The 27,521-nt window shown below is 45.8% G+C and overlaps 1 protein-coding gene across 2 annotated transcripts in view; it reads left to right on the top strand.

Moving 5' to 3' along the window:
* The first annotated feature begins 7,244 nt into the window (after positions 1-7,244).
* The window catches only part of LOC140395474 (phosphoinositide 3-kinase regulatory subunit 6-like), a 174,523-nt gene continuing 154,246 nt past the window's right edge, over positions 7,245-27,521 (top strand). Inside the window, exon 1 of one of the 2 annotated variants that reach the window (XM_072483260.1) lies at positions 7,245-7,316. The gene's annotated coding sequence lies outside the window, so the exon portion shown is untranslated. Of the gene's footprint in view, positions 7,317-7,797; positions 7,922-27,521 lie in introns of those variants that run through there. The other variant, XM_072483262.1, reaches the window with a different exon arrangement.

Below are 27,521 nucleotides of genomic sequence, written 5' to 3'. Positions count from 1 at the left end.
GTAAGGTAGGTGGTTTAATCTATGCCGGCAGGACAGGCATTTTAGCAGCGGGACTTCGGCCCATCCGGGCCAGAGAATGGCGGGGGGGGGCCCGCCAACCGGCGCGGCGCGATTCCCGCCCCCGCCGAAGAGTTCCTGCACTTAGAGAAGGTCGTTCGCCATTGGGGGACAGAGAAGAGGTTCTTCTCGAGATGGAAGCTGTCCATCGACTACTTTAGGGAGCATTGCGTCGTCACGGGGTTCTTTTTTCAGTTCAGGCTGGGGTCAAAGTTTAAAAAGGGGGGGCAGTCGCCGGGGTGGCAGCTGATAGAGTGGGGGGTGGGGGGATGGTGGAGAGGGGGAGAGGGGGTAAGGATGTTTAGGCTGTTTGCTGTTGCCGTAGTTGGATTTTCTGTTGTTTCTTCTTTGTTTTGTATATTTTTGAAAATGCTTCCAATAAAATGTTTTCCGCTGGGCTCATTTGTTTATTTTACACCGCTGTCGCTTAATTTCAAATTTTCCCATCTCATATCTTATATGAGTTTGATCTCAGACGCTTCTGTGGCTAGTCTTGAAAAGGTTCAACAACACCCTCACCTCCTCCTTTAACCAATACTGTCTTCCACTCTGGCTGTTTCCCTGGAACGATCCTCATCTCTGATCCCTGAAGTACAAGGAACGCAGACTTGTATGGCTCAGATGACAATTGGTTTAACCATTCATTGCTTGATCTGAATGGACCACATAAAGTGCGATTAGGTCCTGTGCTTGTCTGTCAAAGCTGCACACCAATCCAATATCATCCGTAACACAAAGATAACTCTTGGCATATTTTACTCTTGCCTCCTTCACAAACCCCTCTTCCATCTCCTTCACCCACCTGCCCCAATCAGAAAGGCATGGGTATATAAATATCAGGAAAAGATTGACAGGGTGAATCTTTCTTTCAGCATTCCTAACTCGGCATCCCTAATTTCTCTTGAGCAGGTGATGATGTGCTGCTTTCTCGAACCGCTGCAGTTGTAGGTGCGCCCAGGGTGCTGGTTAGAAAGGGAGTTCCAGAATTTTGACTCAGTGACAGGGAAGGAATGACGATAACTTTCCAAGTTAGGACATGTGTGTGACCTGAAGGGGAACTTGCAGAATTCAGAAGAAACATCTTTAGCCAAAGGGTGGTAAGAATGTGGAACTCGCTACTACAGGGAGTGGTTGAAATGAGTAGAATAGATGCACTTTAGAGGAAGTTAGACAAGCATATGAGGGAGAAGGCTCTGAACAGAATTCAGGGAAGTCTCAGTTACGTTTCTGTTGCAGGTTGCCATGGGTTCAACAGTTTAAGAATGCAGGCAGCATTTCACAATGTGGGTTAAATAGAATTTAAGTGTCAAATTACAGTCCATATCTTATTTAAAATAAATTTTAAAGTACGCAATTCATTTTTTTTCCAATTAAGGGGCAATTTAGCATGGCCAATCCAACTACCCTGCACATCTTTGGCTTGTTAGGGTGAGACCCACACAGACACGGGGAGAATGTGCAAACTCCACACGGACAGTGACCTGGGGCTAGGATCAAACCCAGGTCCTCGGCGCCGTGAGGCAGCAGTGCTAACCACAGGACCATCGTGCCGCCCCTCACTGTCCATATCTAACATGTTCAGAGCCACTGTCTGTGGGACCTTGGAAAACTTATTTTAACCAAGAACAATACTATACATAAACTATCCATGTATTTGCAATATGTTAAAATAATTCTATTTGCTTGTTTAAAAAGGATTTAATGAATTCTACATTTCTGAGAAAGGTCAGTGATGTGAATAATGCACTGAGCTCTTACAGAAAACCTTTTCAGAAGCTTGATACTTTTTCCATAATGTCATTGGCAATAAAATGATTGAATTTTATGGTAATAGTCATCGCAGATGTCCTAGCTCTTAGAAAAAGATATCCCTTACCCCTTTCTTCACAGCCTTTCTGACTGACCTTTTTCAAATATTTATCCACTTTTGTCTTAAAAGCTATGATGGATTCTGCTTCTGCCACAGTCTCTGGCGAGAATGAAAGAACTGTATGCTTTTAAAAAAATATTTTTATTCTCCTTTTTCACATTTTCTCCCGAATTTACACCCCCCAGCAATAAACAATAATCAGCAACAGATATGTCAATCCCCATAACAATAACAACGATCCCATCCACGCCCAAACATCAGTACGCATGTTTATGTAAACAAATGACAAAAAGAAATCAGGGATTACCCATAGTCATCCTTAATATACACAGCCCTCCTCCCCCACAACCCTCCCACCCATCCCCCCCAACTAATGTTCGATATTATCCAGTTCTTGAAAGTGCAAAATAAATAGTGCCCATGACTTGTAGAACCCCTCCGAGCTTCCCCTCAGTTCGAACTTAACCTTCTCAAGGGTCAAGTATTCCAACAGGTCCCCCCACCACGCCAGGGCGCAGGGTGGAGAGGCTGCTCTCCATCCCAGCAGGATCCGCCTTCGGGTGATCAACGAGGCAAAGGCAATGATATCTGCCTCCGCACCCGTTTCCAACCCTGGCTGGTCCGACACCCCGAATATGGCCTCCCGGGGACCCGGGTCCAGTTTCACGCGCACCACCTTGGAAATTACCCTAAAAACCTCCTTCCAGTACTCCCCTAGCTTTGGACAGGACCAAAACATATGAACGTGATTCCCCCCTCCCCCCCCCCCCCCCCCCCCGCCCCCCCAACCCTGCAACGCTCACACACATCTTCTACTCCTTCAAAAAATCGGCTCATCCTCATTCTTGTGAGGTGCACTCTATATACCACCTTCAGCTGTATCAGCCACAACCTCGCACATGAGGTGAAGGCATTCACTCTCCGGAGCACCTCACACCAGAACCCCTCCTCTATAACCTCTCCCAGCTCTTCCTCCCAGTTTGCTTTGATCCCTTCCAGTGGTGCCTTATCCTCTTCCAGAATAGCTCTGTACACCACTGACACTGCCCCCTTCTCCAGTCCCCTTGTCGTCAACACCTCCTCCAGCAATGTGGAGGCTGGTTCCTCAGGGAAGCTCTGTATCTCCTTCCTGGCAAAATCCCAAACCTGCATGTATCGAAACACTTCTCCCTGCTCCAGCCCATACTTCACTTCCAGCTCCCTCAATCCTGCAAACCGACCCCGAAGAAACAAATCTCTTAGCATCTTAATCCCCTTCTCTTCCCATTTCCGAAAACTTCCATCCCACCTCCCTGGCTCAAATCTGTGGTTCCCCCGAATCGGCATTTCCCTTGACCCTGCCCCTAACCTGAAGTGTCGACGAAACTGCCTCCAGATTTTCAATGAAGCTATTATTACCGGACTCCCTGAGGATTTCCCCGGAGCTATTGGGAGTGGCGCTGTTGCTAATGCTTTCAGTCCCGACCCCCTGCACAAACTCTCATTAATGATCTCATAGTTAGGGATCCTCTCAGAAGGAGCGATCACAATATGGTGGAATTTAAAATTCAGATGGAGGGTGAGAAGGTAAAATCAAACACTAGTTTTTTGTGCTTAAACAAAGGAGATTACAATGGGATGAGAGAAGAACTAGCTAAGGTAGACTGGGAGCAAAGACTTTATGGTGAAGCTGTTGAGGAACAATGGAGAACCTTCCAAGCGATTTTTCACAGTGCTCAGCAAAGGTTTATACCGACAAAAAGGAAGGATGGTAGAAAGAGGGAAAATCAACCGTGGAGATCTAAGGAAATAAAGGAGAGTATCAAATTGAAGGAAAAAGCATACAAAGTGGCAAAGATTAGTGGGAGACTAGAGGACTGGGAAATCTTTAGGGGGCAACAGAAAGCTACTAAAACAGCTATAAAGAAGAGTAAGATAGATTATGAGAGTAAACTTGCTCAGAATATGTAAAGAGATAATAAAAGTTTCTACAAATATATAAAACAAAAAAGAGTGGCTAAGGTAAATATTGGTCCTTTAGAGGATGAGAAGGGAGATTTAATAATGGGAGATGAGGAAATGGCTGAGGGACTGAACAGATTTTTTGGGTCGGTCTTCACAGTGGAAGACACAAATAACATGCCAGTGACTGATGGAAATGAGGCTATGACAGGTGAGGACCTTGAGATGATTTTTATCACTAAGGAGGTAGTGATGGGTTATCTAATGGGGCTAAAGGAAGACAAGTCTCCTGGCCCTGATGGAATGCACCCCAGAGTGCTAAAAGAGATGGCTAGGGAAATTGCAAATGCACTAGTGATAATTTACCAAAATTCACTAGACTCTGGGGTGGTCCCGGTGGATTGGAAATTAGCAAACGTGACTCCACTGTTTAAAAAAGGAGGTAGGCAGAAAGCGGGTAATTATAGGCCAGTTAGCTTAACTTTGATAGTAGGGAAGATGCTGGAGTCTATCATCAAGGAAGAAATAGCGAGGCATCTGGATGGAAATTGTCCCATTGGGCCGATGCAGCATGGGTTCATAAAGGGCAGGTCATGCCTAACTAATTTAGTGGAATTCTTTGAGGACATCTCCAGTGCGGTAGATAACGGGGAGCCAATGGATGTGGTATATCTGGGTTTCCAGAAAGCTTTTGACAAGGTGCCACACAAAAGGTTGCTGCATAAGATAAAGATGCATGGCATTAAGGGGTAAGTAGTAGCATGGATAGAGGATTGGTTAATTAATAGAAAGCAAAGAGTGGGGATTAATGGGTGTTTCTCTGGTTGGCAATCAGTAGCTAGTGGTGCCCCTCAGGGATCAGTGTTGGGCCCACAATTGTTCACAATTTGCATAGATGATTTGGAGTTGGGGACCAAGTGCAATGTATCCAAGTTTGCAGATGACACTAAGATGAGTGGTAAAGCAAAAAGTGCAGAGGATACCGGAAGTCTGCAGAGGGATTTGGATAGGTTAAGTGAATGGGCTAAGGTCTGGCAGATGGAATACAATGTTGACAAATGTGAGGTTATCCATTTTGGTAGGAATAACAGCAAAAGGGATTATTATTTAAATGATAAAATATTAAAACATGCTGCTGTGCAGAGAGACCTGGGTGTGCTAGTGCATGAGACGCAAAAAGTTGGTTTACGGGTGCAACAGGTGATTAAGAAGGCAAATGGAGTTTTGTCCTTCATTGCTAGAGGGATGGAGTTTAAGACTAGGGAGGTTATGCTGCAACTGTATAAGGTGTTAGTGAGGCCACACCTGGAGTATTGTGTTCAGTTTTGGTCTCCTTACCTGAGAAAGGACGTACTGGTGCTGGAGGGTGTGCAGAGGAGATTCACTAGGTTAATCCCAGAGCTGAAGGAGTTGGATTACGAGGAGTGGTTGAGTAGACTGGGACTGTACTCGTTGGAAATTAGAAGGATGTGGAGGGATCTTATAGAAACATATAAAATTATGAAGGGAATAGATAGGATAGATGTGGGGAGGTTGTTCCCACTGGCGGGTGAAAGCAAAACTAGGGGGCATAGCCTCAAAATAAGGGGAAGTAGATTTAGGACTGAGCTTAGGAGGAACCTCTTCACCCAAAGGGTTGTGAATCTATGGAATTCCCTGCCCAGTGAAGCAATTGAGGCTCTTTCATTAAATGTTTTTAAGATAAAGATAGATAGTTTTTTGAAGAATAAAGGGATTAAGGGTTATGGTGTTCGGGCCGGAAAGTGGAACTGAGTCCACAAAAGATCAGCTATGATCTCATTGAATGGTGGAGCAGGCTCGAGGGGCCAGATGGCCTACTCCTGCTCCTAGTTCTTATGTTCTCATGTTCTTAATGCTTTGGGAAAGCGGGCAGCATAATCAAAGACCCCATCCCACCCGGCTTACTCACTCTTTCAACTTCTTCAATTGGGCAGGAGATAGAAAAGTCTGGGATCACGCACAAACAGATTCAAAAACAGCTTCCTCCCCGCTGTTACCAGACTCCTAAACAACCCTCTTATGGACTGATCCGATTAATTCTACACTCATGTGTGCTTCACCCGATGCCTGTGTCTATATATTTACATTGTGTACCGTGTGCTGCCCTTTAGCTTATTTTCTTTTCATGTACTAAATGATCTGTTTGAGCTGCGCGCAGAAAAATACTTTTCACTGCACCTCGATACACATGACAACAAATCCAATCCAATCCAAGCAGTATTTTGTAAGATGCAGACTTAGTTCAGTCCACATTCACATGATACCAATATAGATACATTGTTGGAGGTGATTATACCACTTGGCAGCCCTGGAATGCACCTTATCTTTGCTGTGAGCTAAAGCTCCAAGGTAATTCCGAAGCCCAACACGCCAAAGAACTCAAAGAAGTAGTGGTGTCTGTCACACTGCAATTTATGCCTGAGACTGTATGTGGACTTACACAGAACTGCTGCATTAAGATTCTGCATAAAACCTATCTTATTTGCTTAGCTTTTGGTTATCTGCCTTAATATCATCAAGCAGCGTTTACGTATACTTCGTACAGTTTAATCTGCTGCATCGGCTGCTGACAATGTGGTCGCCTCTACACTGGGAGACCAAACGCAGGTTGAGTAACCACCTTGCAAGAGCACCTCTGTTCAGTTTGCAAGCATGACCCTGAGCGTCCGGTGGCCTGTCATTTTAATTCTCCACCTCCCTCTCACACTGACATCTTTGCCCTTGGCCAGCTTGCACTGTTACAGTGAAGCACAAGGTAAGCTTAAAGTGCAACACCTCACCTCTCACTGAGGCACTTTCCCGCCTTCTGGACTCAGCATTGAGTGCATAAATTTCAGTCCCTAAAGTCTGCCTCCCCCCCCCCCCCCAATTCTGTTTCCTTTCCTTTGCATCTTTCAGTTTTTCTCTTATTTTTGCTTTCAGACAGCAGCTCACTTGCTCCGGGGTACAGCGTTTGTTTCTTTTCTTACCCCATGCATCACCCTTTGGCCTTGTAAAGCTAATTACCTTGTCATTCATTCTTCCCCCCCCCCCCTTCTAACCATATCACCTTCCCTTTCCCATTGTCCCATCTGCTCCTTGCTCGGACCCAGTTTCTGAAACCCTATTTCACAGAATGCTCCCTGGCCTGCTGAGGATTTCCAGGGATCACTGGTGGCCTGTTTCAAACCATTTATTATCCGGACTTCACGTTTGATGACATGACTGAAGGTCACTTTGCTATTTTTCCTAAACTCACTTCCTGAAACGGGGTCGACTGACGCCAAGTTAAGCCAATGAGAAGTTTATCTTTGATTTTTAACTCCAATCATCAATTTGCTCGGTGTGTAGGCGGGTCTCTCTCTCGATTGGAGGCTTTCCCGTGCGAATTCGCAGAACTGTGGACTTGCCCTCACATCCACTGCAGCCAGGTGACAGGTCTGAACGGGTGAGTCCACGGCAAATTCTGTTTTATTTCTGTTTACACTCAAATGCTGAGTTTTGTTGTGAAATTATTGCTCGGTACTTTCTGCCGGGCATTTATTTTAGACGTTGCTTTGAGTAATTTGCCTGAGGTTTTAATTCATTGGGAAGTGTTTACTTGGGAAAGATGCTTGAAATAATAGCAAGGCGATGAAATGTGTGTACCCGGCCGGAAGGAGGAAGTGTTGGGGATATTTTCGGACTTTACTGCTGGTGTTTGGTCCGCCACAGCAGATAATGGTCTGGGAAATGTTGGAGGTGTGGGATGGTGTTGTGGTAAGTTCCTCTCTGGATGAGTGTCAGACCAATGCCAGTTCCGCACTGAATCTTTGCAGAATAGCAAAATGCATATACAAATAAATAGATCTGCGCTTTTCAAATCGAATTGTTTGGAATTCGGGTGTTACCATTGCAGTCACATTAAAGTTGTCGCCTTTCTTTATAAAGGCTGCCTACGTTCTTTCTGTTTGTGACTGTCGAGATCGCAAAGCAGCAACCCCGTAGGATCCAGGTTGCATTTTGAACTCAACAGGGAATCTTGATCACCCTGCATATTTGATCTGAGATCAGGTTATATCCTTAAAATTACTACAACATATTACTATGTTAATTACTATGTTACTAAAACATATTACTACAACATGTGTATTTGGCCCGGGTATGGGATTTGCCTCCTGTTTCGAGTTAGCTGAAGTGGATGGGACTGGAGGACTGGTCTCAGCATCCTTGGGTTAGGATGGGAAATGAATCCCGTTCTTACTGTAGTGTTTCCTTAGGAACAGGAGGAGAGCATTCAGCCCCTCCAGTCTGTTCAAAGCGATCATGACTGATGCATCTAACCCCATATAATAACCTTTATTAGTGGCATGGCAGGGTAGCACAGTGGCTAGTACTGTCGCTTCACACTGCCAGGGTCCCAGGTTCGATTCCTGGCTTGGGTCACTGTTTATGCGAGTCTGCGTGGGTTTCCTCCGGGTGCTCCAGTTTCCTCCCACAAGTCACGAAAGACGCGCTTGTTAGGTGAATTGGACATTCTGAATTCTCCCTCCGTGTACCCGAACAGGGGGTGTGGCGACTCGGGGCTTTTCACAGTAACTTTGTTAACACAGCATTGTTAATGTAAGCATAAAGATTATTATTATTATAGTGTCGCAAGTAGGCTTATATATATATATATATTTTTTTTTTTTTAACTCAACGCCATCCAACCTCTGGAAGAGTACCGTACATGATACCCAAGAGTTGCACCCCCCCCCCCCCCCCCCAAGTCTCCAACTCCTCCCGTCCACTGCCTCTTGTAAAACCCCTCCCCCAACCTCGATTCCTCCTCCCCCCCCCCCCCCCCCAACTTTCCACCCTGGCTAGACCACTCGGACCCTGTTCTGCCAGGATCCGATGGCCGCAGCCCCTCCCCCCACCTCACTCCAGTTCACTGGCCGACTTAAACCGGCCGACGTGGAGGCCCCCGCCCGGGTCCCTTTCCCACTTGCCCGGCCCTAGGAAAGCCCAGAAATCCCCTTTTAGCACACAAACCCCGCATATCCACCTACACCCCAAAGAGCCCTCATTTCGAGTGAAAGTCCCATCACTTCCCTTGTCCAAATATATACATTGGCTCCTTTAGCCCAAACACCCGCACGCAGTGAAACAAAAAAAGAAGAAAATACAGTCAGTCATGAGGTTACATCGGCACATGGCCATTCCTCAATTTCTCAGTTCTGCCACAGTCCTTCTGCCTTCGCAAATTCCTCCGCTGCTTCCGCCGTTCCAAAATAAAAGTCCCTGAGCTTGTAAGTCACCCTCAGCTTCGCTGGATATACAATGCCACACTGCACCTTGCTAATGTACAGTGCCCTCTTCACCCGGTTGAAGGCAGCCCTCCTTCTCGCCAGCTCCACCGTAAAGTCCTGGTATACACTTATACCAGCTCCAGCCCACTGCACCACCCGCTTCTGCTTGGCCCAGCTCAGGACCTTCTCCTTCACGCTGTACCTGCGGAAGCACAGAGTCACTGCCCTTGGAAGCTCACTCGCCATTGGTACAAGCCTCCACGACCAACGAGCCTGATCCAGTTCATATCGGGAGGGATCCTCCCCCTCCCCCAATAGTTTCGCCAGCATCGTGGCAAAATATTCAATCGGCCTCGGCCCTTCAACTCCTTCGGGCAGCCCCACAATCCTCAAATTCTGTCGCCTGGATCTGTTTTCCAGGTCTTCCATTTTTCTTCGCAGATCCTTGTTAATGTCCATCACCTTCCGCATCTCCTTCCCCATCGAGGCACGTTGATCACCGTGCTGCAATAACGTCTCCTCCACTTCCTTCAGCGCCTCCCCTTGCTCTCGCACCTCCGCCACTGCGCTCGCCACCTCCGTCCTCACCGGGGAAACTGCCTCCTCCACCAGCACACTCAAAACCTGTCTCATCTCCTTCCTCACCGTCTCCATGTATCTTGTAAACTGCCTTTTGAATTCCGCAGCCTTTACCTTCGTTATTTCTTCAGCTGTAGGCAATGCGGCCTCCCCTGGTGCTCCAGCCTCCATTTTCCTTGGTGACCCCACGGTGACCTTTCCACTCCCCGATGGACCTTCAGCTGTTTTCTTTACGGACGATTTTTTTGCTTACCCTTGACATTTTTCTTCACTGTGCCTTCACTGTTTCTTCCTGCTTTTGCCACCTCCGTGGACCCTGGGACCGGGCTTAAGGTCCCGATAATGCCATTCCCGAACGGGAGCCCTCCATTGTGCGGCCGCCTCCCGCCCGCCGTCACCGGAAGTCCTCAACAAGTAGGCTTATATTAACGCTGCAGTGGAGTTACTGTGAAAATCCCCCAGTCGCCACATTCTGGCACCTGTTTGGGTACACGGAGGGAGAATTCAGAATGTCCAATTCACCTAACAAGCACACCTTTGGTGACCTGTGGGAGGAAACCGGAGCACCTGGAGGAAACTCACGTAGACACGGGGAGAAAGGGCAGACTCCGCACAGTGACCCAAGCTGGAAATAGAACCTGGGCCCCTTGTGCTGTGAAGCAACAGTGCTAACCACTGTGCCACCGTGCTGCCCATGGCACCCTTGCCCCTCCATATCTTTTGTTAACACAAATCTATCAATCGTAGATTTAAAAGTAACAATTGATCAAGCACCACTTGTCATTTGCAGAAGAGAATTCCAAACTGTTACCTGATATTTCCTGATTTAATTCCTGAAAATCTGTCTCTAATTTTTAGCTTGACGCCTCTCGTCCTAGACTCCCCAAATAGTTTCTCCAACTATCCTATCTGTTCCCCTCAATATCTTGAACACTTTTATTAAATTGTCTCTTAAGCTTCAAAGTTCCAAGGAATACAGGCCCAGTTTGCTTAATTTCTTCTCATTCCAAACCCCTAGTGCCCAAGGTCAATATATCCTTCCTAAGATGTGGTGCCCAGGACAGCTCACAGTTCTCCAGATGGGATCAAACCAGGGCACTGTATGTCTGAAACATGACTTCAACTTCCTTGTATTCCAATTCTCTCTTTTTGGGCTAGCATTGCATGAGTATTTTGGATTATTTTTGACAGCAATCCATGGCATTCTGATGATTTATCTACCCTCCCCTCCCCCACCCATTCCTGTGGACTTCCACTGTTTCTAACTTTCCACCATCTATAAAGCATCCAAAGTGGATTACCTCACAATTGCCTATATTAAATCCATTTGCTACAAGCTTGACCATTCTCTTAATCAATCACATTGAGATCCAAAAAGCGAGGTGTTGGGCGTCTTGAAAAACATTAAGGTAGATAAGTCCCCAGGGCCTGATGGGATCTACCCCAGAATACTGAAGGAGGCTAGAGAGGAAATTGCTGAGGCCTTGACAGAAATCTTTGGATCCTCACTGTCTTCAGGTGATGTCCCGGAGGACTGGAGAATAGCCAATGTTGTTCCTCTGTTTAAGAAGGGGAGCAAGGATAATCCAGGGAACTACAGGCCGGTGAGCCTTACGTCAGTGGTTGGGAAATTACTGGAGAGAATTCTTCGAGACAGGATCTACTCCCATTTGGAAGCAAATGGACGTATTAGTGAGAGGCAGCATGGTTTTGTGAAGGGGAGGTCGTGTCTCACTAACTTAATGGAGTTTTTCGAAGAGGTCACAAAAATGATTGATGCAGGTAGGGCAGTGGATGTTGTCCATATGGATTTCAGTAAGGCCTTTGACAAGGTCCCTCATGGTAGATTAGTACAAAAGGTGAAGTCACACGGGATCAGGGGTGAGCTGGCAAGGTGGATACAGAACTGGCTAGGCCATAGAAGGCAGAGATTAGCAATGGAAGGATGCTTTTCTAATTGGAGGGCTGTTACTAGTGGTGTTCCAAAGGGATCAGTGCTGGGACCTTTGCTGTTTGTAGTATATATAAATGATTTGGAGGAAAATGTAACTGGTCTGATTAGTAAGTTTGCAGACGACACAAAGGTTGGTGGAATTGCGGATAGCGATGAGGACTGTCAGAGGATACAGCAGAATTTAGATTGTTTGGAGACTTGTGCGGAGAGATGACAGATGGAGTTTAATCCGGACAAATGTGAGGTAATGCATTTTGGAAGGTCTAATGCAGGTAGGGAATATACAGTGAATGGTAGAACCCTCAAGAGTATTGAAAGTCAGAGAGATCTAGGTGTACAGGTCCACAGGTCACTGAAAGGGGCAACACAGGTGGAGAAGGTAGTCAAGAAGGCATACGGCATGCTTGCCCTCATTGGCCGGGGCATTGAGTATACGTATTGGCAAGTCATGTTGCAGCTGTATAGAACCTTAGTTAGGCCACACTTGGAGTATAGTGTTCAATTCTGGTCGCCACACTACCAGAAGGATGTGGAGGCTTTAGAGAGGGTGCAGAAGAGATTTACCAGAATGGTGCCTGGTATGGAGGGCATTAGCTATGAGGAGCGGTTGAATAAACTCGGTTTGTTCTCACTGGAATGACGGAGGCTGAGGGGCGACCTGATAGAGGTCTACAAAATTATGAGGTGCATAGACAGAGTGGATAGTCATAGGCTTTTCCCCAGGGTAGAGGGATCAATTACTAGAGGGCATAGGTTTAAGGTGTGCGGGGCAAGGTTTAGAGTAGATGTACGAGGCAAGTTTTGTACACAGAGGGTAGTGGAACTCGCTACCAGAGGAGGTGGTGGAAGCAGGGACGATAGTGACATTTAAGGGCCATCTTGACAAATACATGAATAGGATGGGAATAGAGGGATACGGACCCAGGAAGTGTAGAAGATTGTAGTTTAGTCGGGCAGCATGGTCGCCACGGGCTTGGAGGGCCGAAGGGCCTGTTCCTGTGCTGTACATTTCTTTGTTCTTTGTTCAATATCCCTTTTTGTAGTTTTATGCTTCAATGTTTACATTGCTGCCTCATTTTGTGTCACCAGCAAATTTAGATAGATGGCTTTCTATGCCATCATCTGTCATTAATAAATACAATGAATAGTTGAGGACACATTACAAATCCTTGTGGGACACCACAAGTCACAGCCTGTCCATTATCTCTCCTATTCAGCCATGTTCCTAATCAGGGTTTGATTTGTCTTTAATTCCATCCCTTGAGCTTCAACTTTAGCTAATAGACTCTTGGATTTCATCAAATACCTTCTGGTGGTCCACATTGAAAAAACATCCATAAACAGTCTTGTGTTCACTATTGACACCTCTTTGATTTGGTTTGCATGACCTTTACTAATTTATTCTGGTCCATTTCAAAGAGAACAGCCAAGCTTGGAATTCATGGATCTCCATTTCAGCATTGACTGCCGATCCTCATCTCTCTAACTTTGGTTATCACAAAAATATGTATAACTCGTTCATTCTTTTTAAAGGAAGGCTAATGTCAGTGGAAATTCTAATGTTGCTGATTGGGTCCAAACAGAAAGATTATGAGATCACTTCAGTATTCGCCAATATGGCCAACTCTATATCAAAGGTGCACTAACAATCGCTTTATAAGGCCAGGTCATTTGCACCAAGTGGGGTCTTTGGAGGCAAGTTATTTTTATTTGGAGTCTGTTACTGTTGTTTAATGGTTCACATGACAGTAGTTGATGTATGAGAGCATGTGAACTGAAAGATCAACAACTGTAATCTCATCACGGCATGTTTATTGTGTGACAATCATAGCTACTCTTAAAGATAATGTATGTCACTTTATAACGAAAGCTTGTAGGTTGCTTTTTGTTCGTACCACTGAAGTTAAATGATGTGCCAAGCCACAAAGCATGGAAATTCCTCCCATTCTGTCTCATGCTTCATTTTAAAAAAAAAGATGTTTGTACCTTGCTCTTTGGTGAAGCTTTTGGATAGTAATCTGCCTTGAGATGTTTCATTACATTAAAGGCACTATATAAATTCAAGTTCTTGCTGTTTTTGATTGTGAAATGTAAATGAGGTCTGGTTCTAATTCGCAAGAGATAGTTATTCTGCTTCACTGAGTATTTCAATGTTTAAGTTTACTGAGGGGAAATGGTCATTATATATTTCGCCATCTACTGAGATAAAAAAGTCATTTTGTAATGTTTTATCTCTTAACGCCTATTCACAATGCTGAAATATAAGACAAACTTTTAAAATACTGCAGTTGCTGGAAACCGAAAATCAAAAACAGGAAATGCTTGAAAATCCAGAAGATCCGGCAGCATCTATGGAGGGAGATACGGAGGGCTGGATTCTCTGGTCTCCCAGCCGCATGTTTCTTGGCAGCGGGATCCTCTACTCCCGCCGCTTGTCAATGGGATTTCCCATTGAAGCCACGCCACGTCGCCGGGAACAGAGAATCCCAATAGCCGGAGAATTCCAGCCAGAGTTAACATTTTATTATAATTCCACTGTCATGATAGTTCCTCATCTATCTCACCAGACATAGTTAAACATGCACTTCAATAATACAATAAAATATTAAACATATACTTCAGTGATGACTCGCCAATGAGTATGATTGTCCACCTCAGAAACTGTGTTACTGGTCATGGGTTCTTGGATCACTGATGAGCTGACCTTCGAGCTGCATCTTCGACCACACTCTTGGCAGGTGTTTCCAGGAGCTGATATCAGTCCTCAGACGGGAAGTCGTGTATGTTCCTTCTCAGCCTCCTTTACAGGGCCTCGTCTTGTGGTCAGGTGTCCTCAAAGAATTTTGTCCCTTCAATCAGGAAGTTGTTCCAAGTAGATCTCTTCAGAGCAAGGATCTCCCAGACGTTCACATCCATGTTCCATTTCTTGAGGTAAGCCTTCACAGTGTCTTTGAAGCTTACTTTGTCCTCTCACAGTCCAAATATTTGTAGATTAGGTGGGTTGGCTATGCTAAATTGCCCCTTCATGCCTAAAGATATGCAGGTCTGGTGGGGCTATGAGGATAGGGTGGGGGAATGGGCCTCGGTAGGATGATCTTTCAGGGGGTCGGTGCAAACTCGATGGGCCGAATAGCCTCTTTCTGTACCATAGGAGTTCTATGGTTCTCTTGTTTGGAAGCCTTCCTTGAGCTGGGCGAATAAGATTTGCTTTGGCAGTCGGGCTCTGGCATCCTAAGCACAGGGCCGGCCCAGCGGAGTTTGTTTTGGATGATCATGGCCTCGTTGCTGGTGCTCTTGGCACCTTCAAGGACTCTGATGTTAGTACATTTAATAATTTGAAAAATAGTATAAATTACACAATTTCTATTAGTTGCTCCAAATATCTTCCAATTCAACGAATCAAAACACCCTGTCAGGATCATCAGTATTTCTTTTTTTTAAATATAAATTTAGAGAACCCAATTATTTTTTTCCAAATAAGGGGCCATTTTGTGTGGCCAATCCACCTACCCTGTACATCTTTGGGCTGTGGGGGCAAGATCCATGCAGATACGAGGAGAATGTGCAAACTCCACATGGACAGTGATTTCACCTGAATTCTAAACTTGATTTTGACTTCCCATTTACAATACCTTGGGATATTGCCTTAAAACATATTGAAAGTCATGCCTATAGTTCACACTTCCTTACTGTTAGATCTGAGGTTTGGTTAATGTATCTTTCATGTCGCCGCATGATATACACCACTCGTCAGATTATGAAACAGAGCTTCGTGTATGGAATAAGTTGCTTTTATTCACTTGAATGAGATATCTCTTGCAATACAGAGCCTCTTTAAAGTTTGTTTTGTCCAAGCAAATACAGAGTCCTGAGTTGAATTCAATACAAATCAAAGCTCTAATGGATCTTCTAATTGAATACAGAATACAGAAAGTTGAAAATAAAATCAAAATAGCTGTTCAAAGCGACAGGGCAGAGAAGTAGCTTTAGAGATTAAAGTAAGTGATTCTAGAATGAATTATTCAAGCCGGCACGTATACTTAAAAGATGACTACTGTCATCAATGTCTCTCCCCTTTCTAGCTGTGATTGGGTTAAAGTTCTTTCAAAGTTAATTCAATTTGATATGTATTTGTCCATCAAATTTTAACATGAGGTGATTTGCAATATGCCTTTCTTATGAATCTTATCGGTTGCTATGAAAACTGCTTCTGGGAGTGTTGCCCAAAATCTTTGACTTGGGCAAATATGTCCTTGGTTTGTCTGTCTAGGTTTATATCTTGATTATTCTCATGGGAAACAGCCTCTCTCACTATCTGGTGTGTTTTAACAATATATTACAAGAAGCCATTTTAAGTTTTGGGCCATTTATTCCTTTAATTAGTTATATACTAAAAAGGTAGATTCTTTACTAAAAAAGGTGGATTCTATCAGTCCCCCCTTTTTGATTATTCGTAAGGTGAATAAGATGAATCAAAAATGAAATAGAATCAAAGAAGGAAAGTAATAAATACAATAGGACAGTGATAGGCGTAGAGAGAGAGACTCATTCTCATTGCCTTTAATGGTTCACTTATTTGAGAACAGCCTTCAACAACAGAGTGGGAAAAGTCTTGCAAGCATTACAAACATCTTAATAATTCAATAAAACAAATCAAATGATAATATCGTAAAATATTAATACATTAATAATTGAACTTAATACAACATTGATTAAAGGACTTAGTAAAAATTGAAAAATTGCTTAAAACATTGATCTATGGATTAAAAATTGATTACATGATTAAAATTGATTACAAGATTACATAATTCAGTAATAAAAGGTTAATAATAATAATTTCATGTTGACAAAATGATTATACAGTAAAATAACTGAAGTTGTGTATATGATTTAGTAATAATTGGTATATGATTCAAAATTGATTATGTAATTCAGTAATAAAATTATTAATAAATGATTAATATGCAGTAAATAAGTTTCAACAGAAACTTTCCACTTCAAAGTTATTGGGTGGTGGTGCACTGGGTGTGGACTGAACGACTTGAATCCTTTGGGCGTTACGGGCTCCATGCATTGGCATGCACATCTGATGAGCATGATGATTACGTAAAGGATAAATCCAATAACGCAAAAGAAGAAAATTCCCTGAATAACAGACCTTCCAATGCTACCTAACCATCCAAAGAGCCAACCCCCAAGTAGTGGAATCAGAGGGGTGTTCAAGTTTCTTAACTTCGTTTTGGATGTGTATTGCCAAGTCTTTCAGGTGCCACCTTTATCGGCTAACAAATAGTCAAGTGCCATTTGATTCTGTAAGGTAACCATTCTGATTGCAACCATTTCATCAGAAATTCCAATTAGGGCATTGAAGGTATCATTAGCTACTTGTTCGATTATGTCAATTAGTTTGTTCAATTCACTGGCCACTCGTCTGTGCCAATGAAAAGGAATAAGGTAAGCAAGTAATCTATCTTTAGTGGTGAGTGCACGTTTCTCTCTTTGAACTGGTGTTCCTGGAAGGGTAGAGAAATGACGGATGGGAGGTATGACGTACGCTAAATAACAGGGGTAAGCCTTGTTATTACAGACAAAATAAGTTCCATTATAAGGGGTAAAACGGGTGATTTCTTCTAAGAGACCTAGAAAATGGGAATTACTCGTAAGATTCAGTAAGCTTGTTAATAAGGAGGAGCGAGCAAGTTTTTGAGCTCGGAATAGAGTACAAGATGTACTCACATGAAGGTAATGGGAGCAATTGCTATATTCCATCTGCATTCCTGCAGGATCATCACTAATCAGGATCATATGGACTCTTTCTGGTCAGCAGATGGTAGATGAATTTGGGGAGGGTTTTTGTTTGTGTCATAGTTATGTTGATACCATCCTTCAAAAGAATTCAATGAATATCCAGTAGATTCCCAAAGTTGGACATAATAATTAATATTAAACGCAATACTAGTGTGCAAACAGTTGTCTACTCCTGCACGGGCATGGGAAAAGCGATCAGAGCTCTGAAAAATATACCATTCAGCGGTTTCTGAAATATTAAAAGGAATGGGTATAAAAAGGATACCTCCCTCTGAGTGGGGAGGAATTGTAGTACACACCCAGCACCCGGAGATATTAAGTTTTTGAGCATAACTGTGAGACATTTGAAGAAAGGTATTTTCATGAAACTGTTTAGTGAAGCAGACCAGGCAACTTAATTAATAATGTTTGAAACATTATAACGGATTATTATTATTCTGATGCGCGCTTCACATGTGACGCGTGAACCCAGTGTTTCTTTCCTTGGAGTTTCACAGCGGACTGTGTAGTCAGCAGAATCTGGTACGGGCCTTCCCACTTGGCCCCGAGAGGTTCTTTTTGTATTTTCTTGACGAACACTGCCTCGCCGGGAATGAGGTCATGTCCACCTTCAGGGGGTTCACCCCAGGCTGCAGAAACCTGTTGAGAAGCAGAACTAACAGCATTTGTTAGATTTTGACACTAAGTCAGCAAAGTGTCACTCATTAAGTGAGAATCTGCTTTTCGTAAGTCAATAGTTCCTGGCAGGGACATGGGTCTGCCTGTAATGACCTCAAATGGGTTTAGGCCTGTTGTTCTGTTTGGGGTTGCTCTGATACTGCACAGTACTAGGGGCAAAGCTTGAATTCAGTTCATGCCTTCTTGGCTATATTTGGACAGTCTTTCTTTTAAGGTCCGGATCATGCATTCCACTAGTCCTGATGATTCTGGATGATGAGGACAATGCAAATTCCAATCAATGTTCAGAAATCTGCACAGCTCCTGACATACTGCACCCGTAAAGTGGGTTCCATTATCTGAATCAATGCTAGCTGGTACTCCCCATCTGGGAATATAGGGCGAAATTCTCCGGAAACGGCGCGATGTCCGCCGACTGGCGCCCAAAACGGCGCAAATCAGTCGGGCATCGCGCCGCCCCAAAGGTGCGGAATGCTCCGCATCTTTGGGGGCCGAGCCCCAACCTTTAAGGGGCTAGGGCGGCGCCGGACGAATTTCCGCCCCGCCAGCTGGCGGAAAAGGCCTTTGGTGCCCCGCCAGCTGGCGCGGAAATGACATCTCCGGGCGGCGCATGCGCGGGAGCGTCAGCGGCCGCTGACGGCATTCCCGCGCATGCGCATTGGAGGGAGTCTCTTCCGCCTCCGCCATGGTGGAGACCGTGGCGAAGGCGGAAGGAAAAGAGTGCCCCCACGGCACAGGCCCGCCCGCGGATAGGTGGGCCCCGATCGCGGGCCAGGCCACCGTGGGGGCACCCCCTGTGGCCAGATCGCCCCGCGCCCCCCCTCCCAGGACCCCGGAACCCGCCTGCGCCACCTTGTCCCGCCGGTAAGGTAGGTGGTTTAATCTACGCCGGCGGGACAGGCATTTTAGCGGCGGGACTTCGGCCCATCCGGGCCGGAGAATCGCGCGGGGGGGCCCGAATATCCGGTGCTGGAGACTTCGGCAACCAGCGGGGGCGGGATTCATGCCAGCCCCCGGCTCTTCTCCGACCCGGCGGAGGGTCGGAGAATCTCGCCCATAGTCTTTGCATAGGATTTGGGCCGTATGACTGGAGTAGTTTCTATCCATCTAGAAAATGTATCTGCTATCACAAGGACCTCAGTGCATCGTTCGCACAGAGGAAGGGTGATGTAATCGACCTGTATGTTCTGAAATGATCCTTCAGGGGCAGGAGCCCTTAGCTGGGGCATTTTCCTGATAGGTCCCAAGTTGTTCTTTTGACATGTCACACAACGATCCAATACCAATTATGCATGTTTTTTGAATCCTTTGCCACACCAACTTCTGTGGAATCGGTCCATCATCTGTTGAGGGGCTAGATGTCCCCATGAATGGATCTGTTGTGCCAGAAATGCCATCAGTGCCTGTGGTGCCACTGCTTTATCAGTCTGAACTTGTCTCCAGATATCATCATCATACTCCTCAATACCTGAATCTAGCCATGACCATTTTTCTTGTGTAGAGTTTTGTTGCATTTCACGTAGATTTTGTAATAACTTGGTCACTCCTAATTTGTAGATGTGTCTTGGTGGTGCTGAAGGATGCCACTTAGAGGCAGCTTTCTTTGCTGCTTGGTCTGCAAAGGCATTTCCTTTAGCTTCCATAGTGTCTTCTTGAGTATGAGCCTTACATTTGAGAATAGATAGTTCTTTTGGTAAAGCCGTTGCTTCCAGAAGGTCTTGTACTTCTTCCCCGTTTCGTATAGGTGTCCCTGCTGTGGTAAGGTATCCTCTTTTCTTCCATAAATGACCAAAATCATGGGCTACTCCAAAACCGTATCTGGAGTCCGTATAGATGTTTGCTGATTGATCTTTTGCCACATGACATGCTTCTGTTCGAGCCTTCAGTTCGGGTTGTTGAGCTAATGTTCCTTGGGGCAAACTTCCTTCCGCCATTACTTCCTAGAGACTGGTGACTGCCCATCCAGCTTTTCTGACACCTTTATCAATAAAGGAGGAACCGTCTGTAAATAGAATCAAATCTGGGTTCTGTAGTGGTTCTTCTTCTACCAGGCATGCCTCTTCCATTTCTTTTGTTACTTCCACACAGTCGTGTCAGTCATGTTTGGGCAGCATGGTAGCACAAGTGGCTAGCACTGTGGCTTCACAGCGTCAGGGTCCCAGGTTCGATTCCCCGCTGGGACACTTTGTGGAGTCTGCACGTTCTCCCAGTGTCTGCGTGGGTTTTCTCCGGGTGCTCCGGTTTCCTCCCACAGTCCAAAGACGTGCAGGTTAGGCGGATTGGCAATGCTAAATTGCCCTTAGTGTCCAAAAAGGTTAGGAAGGGTTATTGGGTTACGGGGATAGGGTGGAAATGAGGGCTTAAGTGGGTCAGTGCAGACTCGATGGGCCGAATGGCCTCCTTCTGCACTGTATGGTCTATGTTCTATGTCCTTCTTCCTCTTTTCCCCCCCCCCTCAGGAAATGGGGGCAAAGTTGACGGATTGACTGGACTTGCTCGGTGGAAGTAAAGATCAGCTGCTTCCAACACTGCTGTCCATCTGGCTGATGTGACTTGTGGTACTCTGTTCATGGAAAGTAGGGAATGGACTGCATGGGGGCATTTAATAGTCAACTGCTGGCCTAAGACGATGCCTGCTGTAGTCATTACAGCTCGAAAGGTTGCTTCCATGGCTCTGAGGCAGCTGCCATATGCCAGTGCTACATTGTCGAGTTTGGCAGAGTAATATCCTACAGGTCTTAACTGGTCACCATGTTCTTGGGGTAGTACTGCTGGCATGTAGCCGTCTTTCTCATGAACAGACATAGTGAAAGGCCTTCCATTGTGTGGAATGTCAAGTGCAGGTGCTGTGCACAAAGCACGTTTCAGTTCAAGAATGACTCTGTTCCAGTGTGAGGTTAACTGAGTCTTTCGGTTTCCGGTTGTCTTTTAGGAGATCAATAAATGGTTGAGCCAGCTGAGTAAAGGAATCAATCCAAGTTCTGTTAAAATTGCAAAGTCCCAAAAATGACCTCTGCTCCTGGACAGTTGTAGGTTCTCTGGCGTCTCTTATTGCTGCCGTCCTGTCCTGGGTAAGTTTTCTTTTACCTTTGGAGATTCACTGACCTAAGTAAATAACTTCACCTTGGAAAATTTGTGCTTTCTGTCCATTGTGACAAAGGTGTCTAAGAGGGGAGACAAGTCTTTTTCATGATCATCCTCATTAATAGAGGCTAGCAATCTATTCAAGTCCCAAAGCTTGCTTTCACGCCACGTGGTCAAGAACAAAGGGAGCCTTTCCGTTCTGATGAGGACAGTGATGAGGATGGCCCTGAATCTTCTGGTTACCATGGAAATGACATTCCTGGAGCCAGCTCTGCTGTGACACAGCAAATCCCTAAACTAGCACCTTTACGGACTAAAAGGTTTAAGGTGGAAACATTGGAAACGCGAGATGCTGATAATGTGTCTACCTACAGATCTCGATACACACGACACTGGGTACATACTCCAGCTGACCCAGATAAGGTGGACAGATGGTCTAAAGACCTCCCACATCCAAAGAAGGAGGGCTTAGCCACGTGGAATGAGATAGACCGGTTAAAGGCATTTTCAGCTTGCACCCCAAGGATGGTGTTCCGATTTTGTCAGTAATGGTTTGTGCCAGAGATAGCCAACAGCTCTCCACAAACGTCCTCCGAGCCCTAGGGGGTGATTTGCAAAATCTGGAGGCGGGCTGGCTGTCAATTAAAGAATGGCTAACAGCTTTTAGTCCACCCAGAACTGATTGGACAAAGATCACTTCCTGTCTTCAGAAAACTACAGAAGATCTACAAGATTACGATGACAGGTATAGGGCAATTTGGGTGGAACATTCGGGCATGACACTTCAGGCAGGAGAACTGACTTGGGAGCAGAGTACATTGGAACCATTTAAAACTGCTACTTATCCTTTTCACACTTAATTTCCTGTGACATTTTTATGTGTCATTACTATGTCTTACAAACTTAATCCCGGTTGATGCTTCCCATGTGGTCTCTTGTCTTCCTGGTTGATCCATCCCCCCAATGTGAGCTAGTATTTATAAAACTCAATTAGGATTTCATACCATACCTGCATAATTACATCTGATAGGATTTGGGAAAGCATCCAACGTACCCACAGAATGAAAAGCATGTTGTCGTTTCCTGGCATTTAAAACCTGTTTTTTGCTTCCCTGTTGGCCTTGCTCCTGGTTCTCAGTTTTCATACTTACCATGTCTAGGAATATCGGTTAGTATTTAGTTATTGTCTGTGCTACTGCATTGTCCTAAGTCCTGGCTATCCTATCTTGCCAACAGGGAAAAATTCTTTCAGTGTAAGCTGTACTTTGCCTGTGTTACCTTCTTGAAGGTGAAGTGGCTTGATGGATATCGGCTAAGTTGGCTTTTGATCATTGCAGAGCGCATCAATGAAAATAATGGGCTTTTGTGCAGCTTGATTTGCACTGCCTTAACCTTCAATTGCTTTGATTTGTTTTACAGTACAAATCAGGCAGCACACAGGAGAAATCTTCATTGCTGTCCACCTCCAGGTTCCTGGCCATCAACAAGTTGGGAGCTCCATTTAAAATGCTTGTCATTAGCTTGCTTCCCAGTTGCTTTTCCATTTTTATAATGCCCATAGCCAGCTTCCTACCAGGAAAAGCATTGATTTAAAAAAAAAAAAAATTCAGCTATGAGATACCGACAAGTCCCGGTCTCAACAGTTTTTATATTTCATTGTTGCCTTTTTGATACTTTTTTGAGCTCTGCAAACATTACAAGTTTGAATAGCAAAGAAAGAATCTGAGCTCTTTAGTTTTGTTTTAATCCCACTTCTCTTTCTTACGGTTGCGGTTTTCAGTGCTGTGCTGTGACAGTTTTTTTTTTTAAGTCCATCTTTCCAGTTTCCTCTTTATTTCTAAGTGCTGTCAAACCACAGACCCTAACCACCACCATCCCAATACCACTATCCCTCCTCCCCATTCGGCCTCCAAATATTATTGATTTTTCATTCAATCCACCACCCTGTGTACTTCCCGTCAGACATTAAATTCTGTCGGTAAAAACCTCAAACAGTTCACTCCTAATACGCAGCCCATGTGCCAAACTCTTTACCCCCTCCTGACCCACTTATTCCTACTGTTTCCTGTCTGCCAGTCCATTTTCTATCCATCTCACTACACTGCCCCCAATCCCATGCACTTTAATTTTATATGCTAATAACCTCTTATGTGAGACTTTGTCGAAAGCCTTCTGAAATCCGAACAAAGCACATCTACTGGCTACCCCTCATCAACACTACTAGTTACATGATTCACTAGTTGATGATTCATGAGTCTTTCAGTTATACCATTGGGGAGTGGGCGGTATGGGAGCATAGTGGCTAGCACTGTTGCTTCACAGCTCCAGGGTCCTGGGTTTGGGTCACTGTCTGTGCGGAGTCTGCACGTTCTCCCCGTGTGTGTGTGTGGGTTTCCTCCGAGCGCTCCGGTTTCCTCCCACAGTCCAAAGATGTGCAGGTTAGGTGGATTGGCCATGATAAATTGCTCTTAAGTGTCCAAAAAGGGTTAGGTGGGGTTACTGGGTTTCAGGGATTGGGTGAAGGTGCGGGCTTAAGTGGGGTGCTCTTACCAAGGGCCCCTATAGGCTCGATGGGCCGAATGGCCTCCTTCTGCACTGTAAATTCTATGATTCTATTGGAGCTCTGTCAGCACATCCAAGATTCCATTCCAGATGGGAAAACCAACTCGATGAACACAAGGGTCGCTGTCAGCTTTTCCTTTCCAGGGGAAGGTGTAAACGCCAACTTGTTCCTTCTGCTGCGTGGGTAGATTGTGAACTGGATCGTGCCCATCCACCCGACGGGAATCACACCTGATTTCACACCGGAGACCACACTTAGAAATTCCTTGGGAGAATTCTGCCCCAGATGTTTTGCAGCATGAGTGCACCTTGGACAAGAAGGTGAGGAAGTTAAATGAAACCAATGTTTGTTGTTAGCAATAGGCAGGTAGGATGAAAGCTCACCAAAGTTAAAATGACAAGATATTGCAGCCTAGTGCTCATAAATTTCAATCCCACCATAAAAGTATGTTTGAGAAATAACTCCAGAAAATAATCATAAAACTACTGGTGGACCAAAAGGGTGCACTGATGTTATTCAGGGAACTCCTACCTCAACTATCTACAATGACTCCAGTCTCATACTATGCAGTTGACTCAGAAGGCCATAAATACCGTCTTACCAATGTTACCCATGTCTAAAGAATGATTAAAAATAACTCTTGACAGGAGTTGTGAGGTAATCTCTAGATGTTCCCAGACAATTGGAATAGGATTAGATGTGGGTTAAAACCCCATGGAACAGAACACTCCGTGGTTGGGAATCACCTGGAGTAAATGAGGGCGAGTGATAATTAATTCCTTGATTGAGAATTATCAGCTAGATCTATGGGCATAACTCAGAGGCCAGAATAGGTGGGCTGCATGGTGCCTGTCATGAATATGCCTAGCAACAGCGGTAAAACCAATTTAACAAGACATAATGGGGTAGAGGTCTGCCTAGAGACAGCAGTAGCCAGTATTCAAAAGGCCAGATGAGATGGAACTCTCCAATAATGAGATTATAAAGTAGTTTAGATAAGAATTGGATGTGACTACCTTATGCATAGAATGAATTCACATAGATGATTTGGAAAATCAATGAGGTAGACGTATGTTAATGTCTGGAGTCAAGGAAGTTGATAGGTCAGACAGTCAAATACACAGAAGGCATAATCAAAGAGGAACAAATGTATAATTGGCCAGGCCCTCAGAAGCAAGGCAGGCAAGTCTACACCTAGCAGCCTCAGGAAGCAGACAAGCCAGTATTCCAGAGAATCCTGCCGCCAGCGAACAGTGCGCCACCTTCCGCCGCTGGGAAACACGTGGCCGGGAGACTGGAGAATCCCGCCCCATACGTCAAGAGCCATATGATAAGTCAGAAAGCCGTGGAATACTGTGCATCTAAACACATGGTTGAAAGAATGGTGTAGGAGGAACGTTTTCAGGTTTATGAACGACTGCAGGTAGTATTGGAACAGCGAGCAGTTCTATTGAAAGGAAACAGCCTCTACTCAAATTGAACCACTGCTAAAAAGGGTGGGCTGTCAGTTACTGGTGACACCTGTGTTCCAAGAAGGATTTTAAAGAGAAACAAGGAAGAAACAATTTGCACTCATCAGCATACTTGATAGTGACAGTGCATTCCAAATCATTTCACGGCCAATTAATTACTTTTGAAGTGTAGTTCCTGTTGTAATGTAGAGAAACATGGCCAGTATTCAAACAGTAAATTTGCAAATAATGGACAGTCCAATCCCACAAATAGAAATGAAATAAATGGCCAGAAAGGTTTGAAGTGCTCTGGGAACAGTCCGCAGCTCTTCTTCATAACGTGCCCAAGGTCGACTTACTCTGACTTGAGATGAAAGACGTACACGGGCTAAATCTTCCGGTCCTGCCGGCAGCGGGACTGGTCACAGGCAGGATGGTAAATTCAATGGGCAAACAAAAGGTCTGTTGACCTCGGATGGGAATTTTCAGTCCTGGGGTAGGTGGGATTGGAATATCCTGCTAATCTCAGTTCAATTTCTCATCTGAAATATGACACCGTTGGCAGTGCAGCATTCCTTCAGTACTGCAGAAGTTAAGTCCCTCTTGGGAGCTACAGGCCAATCAGTGCTGCTTGGGAGGAAATGGAGTGGTGCTCGAACACATCGCTTCCTCAACCAGAGGTAGGATTGTTGTCAAGGCTGTTGCACATTGAGTGGGTATATACACTAAGATCCCGAGATGCGTATTTCCAGGTCAGGATGGTGAGTGACTTGCAGGGGAACCCCCCACTAACAAGGGAGAGCAGCACTTAAAGCGATCCTGCACAGCAAACTCCACACAGCCATGCCACCGAGGAGACCAGCCCCACGATTCAGCGATGCAGACCTGGCCAGACTGTTGGGCACGGTCAAAATCAGACGGATGCCCTGCTCTCCCGAGGATCTGGGGAGGGTCAGCCACAGGCCAATCAGTGCTGCTTGGGAGGAAATGGCAGGGGCCGGCTCAGGGAGCATCACCGGGAGGACTGGAACCCAGTGCCGTAAGAAGGTCCACAACCTCCACCGGTTTTCATGGGTGGGTTCGCACCGCCCCTTGGCACCACCTCCGACCCCAACCCCCACCGCATGAACATGCACCAGGCACCGCCCCGGCTCAACACCGTTCCGTGCGCTGGCCTATCATGTCTAGCAGTGCCGCCCACGTCGCCCCACCCCGGGATGAACGGTGCGTGCAGGCCACGATGACTCCTCTATGTCCTCGCAGCAGACGTTTGCCCACAACGGACAGGAGACGGCTCAGATAGGCGACAGGGTGCCGGACATCAGAGCCCTCACCCCTTGCAGGAAGCAGGCCCTGGAGGTCGCAGGGATGGCCGAGGACAGATCTGTCACTGACCCCACAGAGGTGAGGTTCCATCAGCTCCCAACCAGATGGTCTGTCACATGTGAGTTATTACTGCCATCCAGACTGACTCATTCCTCCCACTGTAGGATCCTCATCTGATGGTGCCGGCCCATCCGGGGTGGTTTCCCCCCCCCCAGCCTCCCATGAGAACACCTCGGAGGGGAACTCTGAGGAGACCACCGTATTCGCGGCACAGCTGTCATCCCCACCCTCCACCAGCGCAGAGACACTCCCCTCGCTTGGTGACAGGAGAGGCAGGTTTTCTGGGGCACATTCTGGTGAGCGCTACAAAGTTGCCGATGCACACCAGGTGGAGGCCGGAAGGCCCTGGCGAGACAGCAGTCGGAGGCCTGCTGGGTCCTAGTCAGATGCTGAGCCTCTGGAACAGGTTTACCCGCAGCTGTTTCAGGCACTAGGGTGCGGCCACGAGATTCAGAGAGGGATGTCAGCAAAGCTTCAGCAGGCCCATGGCCGATTGGAGGAGTCCCAGAGGCTACAGGTACAGGAGATGGCGCCGGCAATGCATGGCACCAAGGCCAACACTGCTGGGGTGGCGATCGCAGTGGAGAGCCTGGTGCATAACGTCGGCAGCATGATTGGAGGTGTCCAAGGCGTTGCTCAGTCAGTGACAGCCATGGTTGAGCGCTCTAACAGCATGTCCCAGTCACTGTTGGGCTGGACCTTGATGAGATGCTGTGGAGCATGTCCCAGTCTCGGGTGGGCACCGTCGAGGCAATCCAATGCATGTCCCGGTCACTGGAGGAGGTGTCCCAGTCACAAGTGGCCATTGTCGGGGCGCTCCAGAGCATGTGCCAGTCATAGATGGGCACTGCCAGGGTGTTACAGAGCATGTCCCAGT

Source organism: Scyliorhinus torazame, chromosome 18, assembly GCF_047496885.1.
Source record: "Scyliorhinus torazame isolate Kashiwa2021f chromosome 18, sScyTor2.1, whole genome shotgun sequence".
NCBI lineage: Eukaryota > Metazoa > Chordata > Chondrichthyes > Carcharhiniformes > Scyliorhinidae > Scyliorhinus > Scyliorhinus torazame.
The sequence above is the reverse complement of the archived record's forward strand: the minus strand, read 5'-3'. Positions and strand labels throughout refer to the sequence as shown.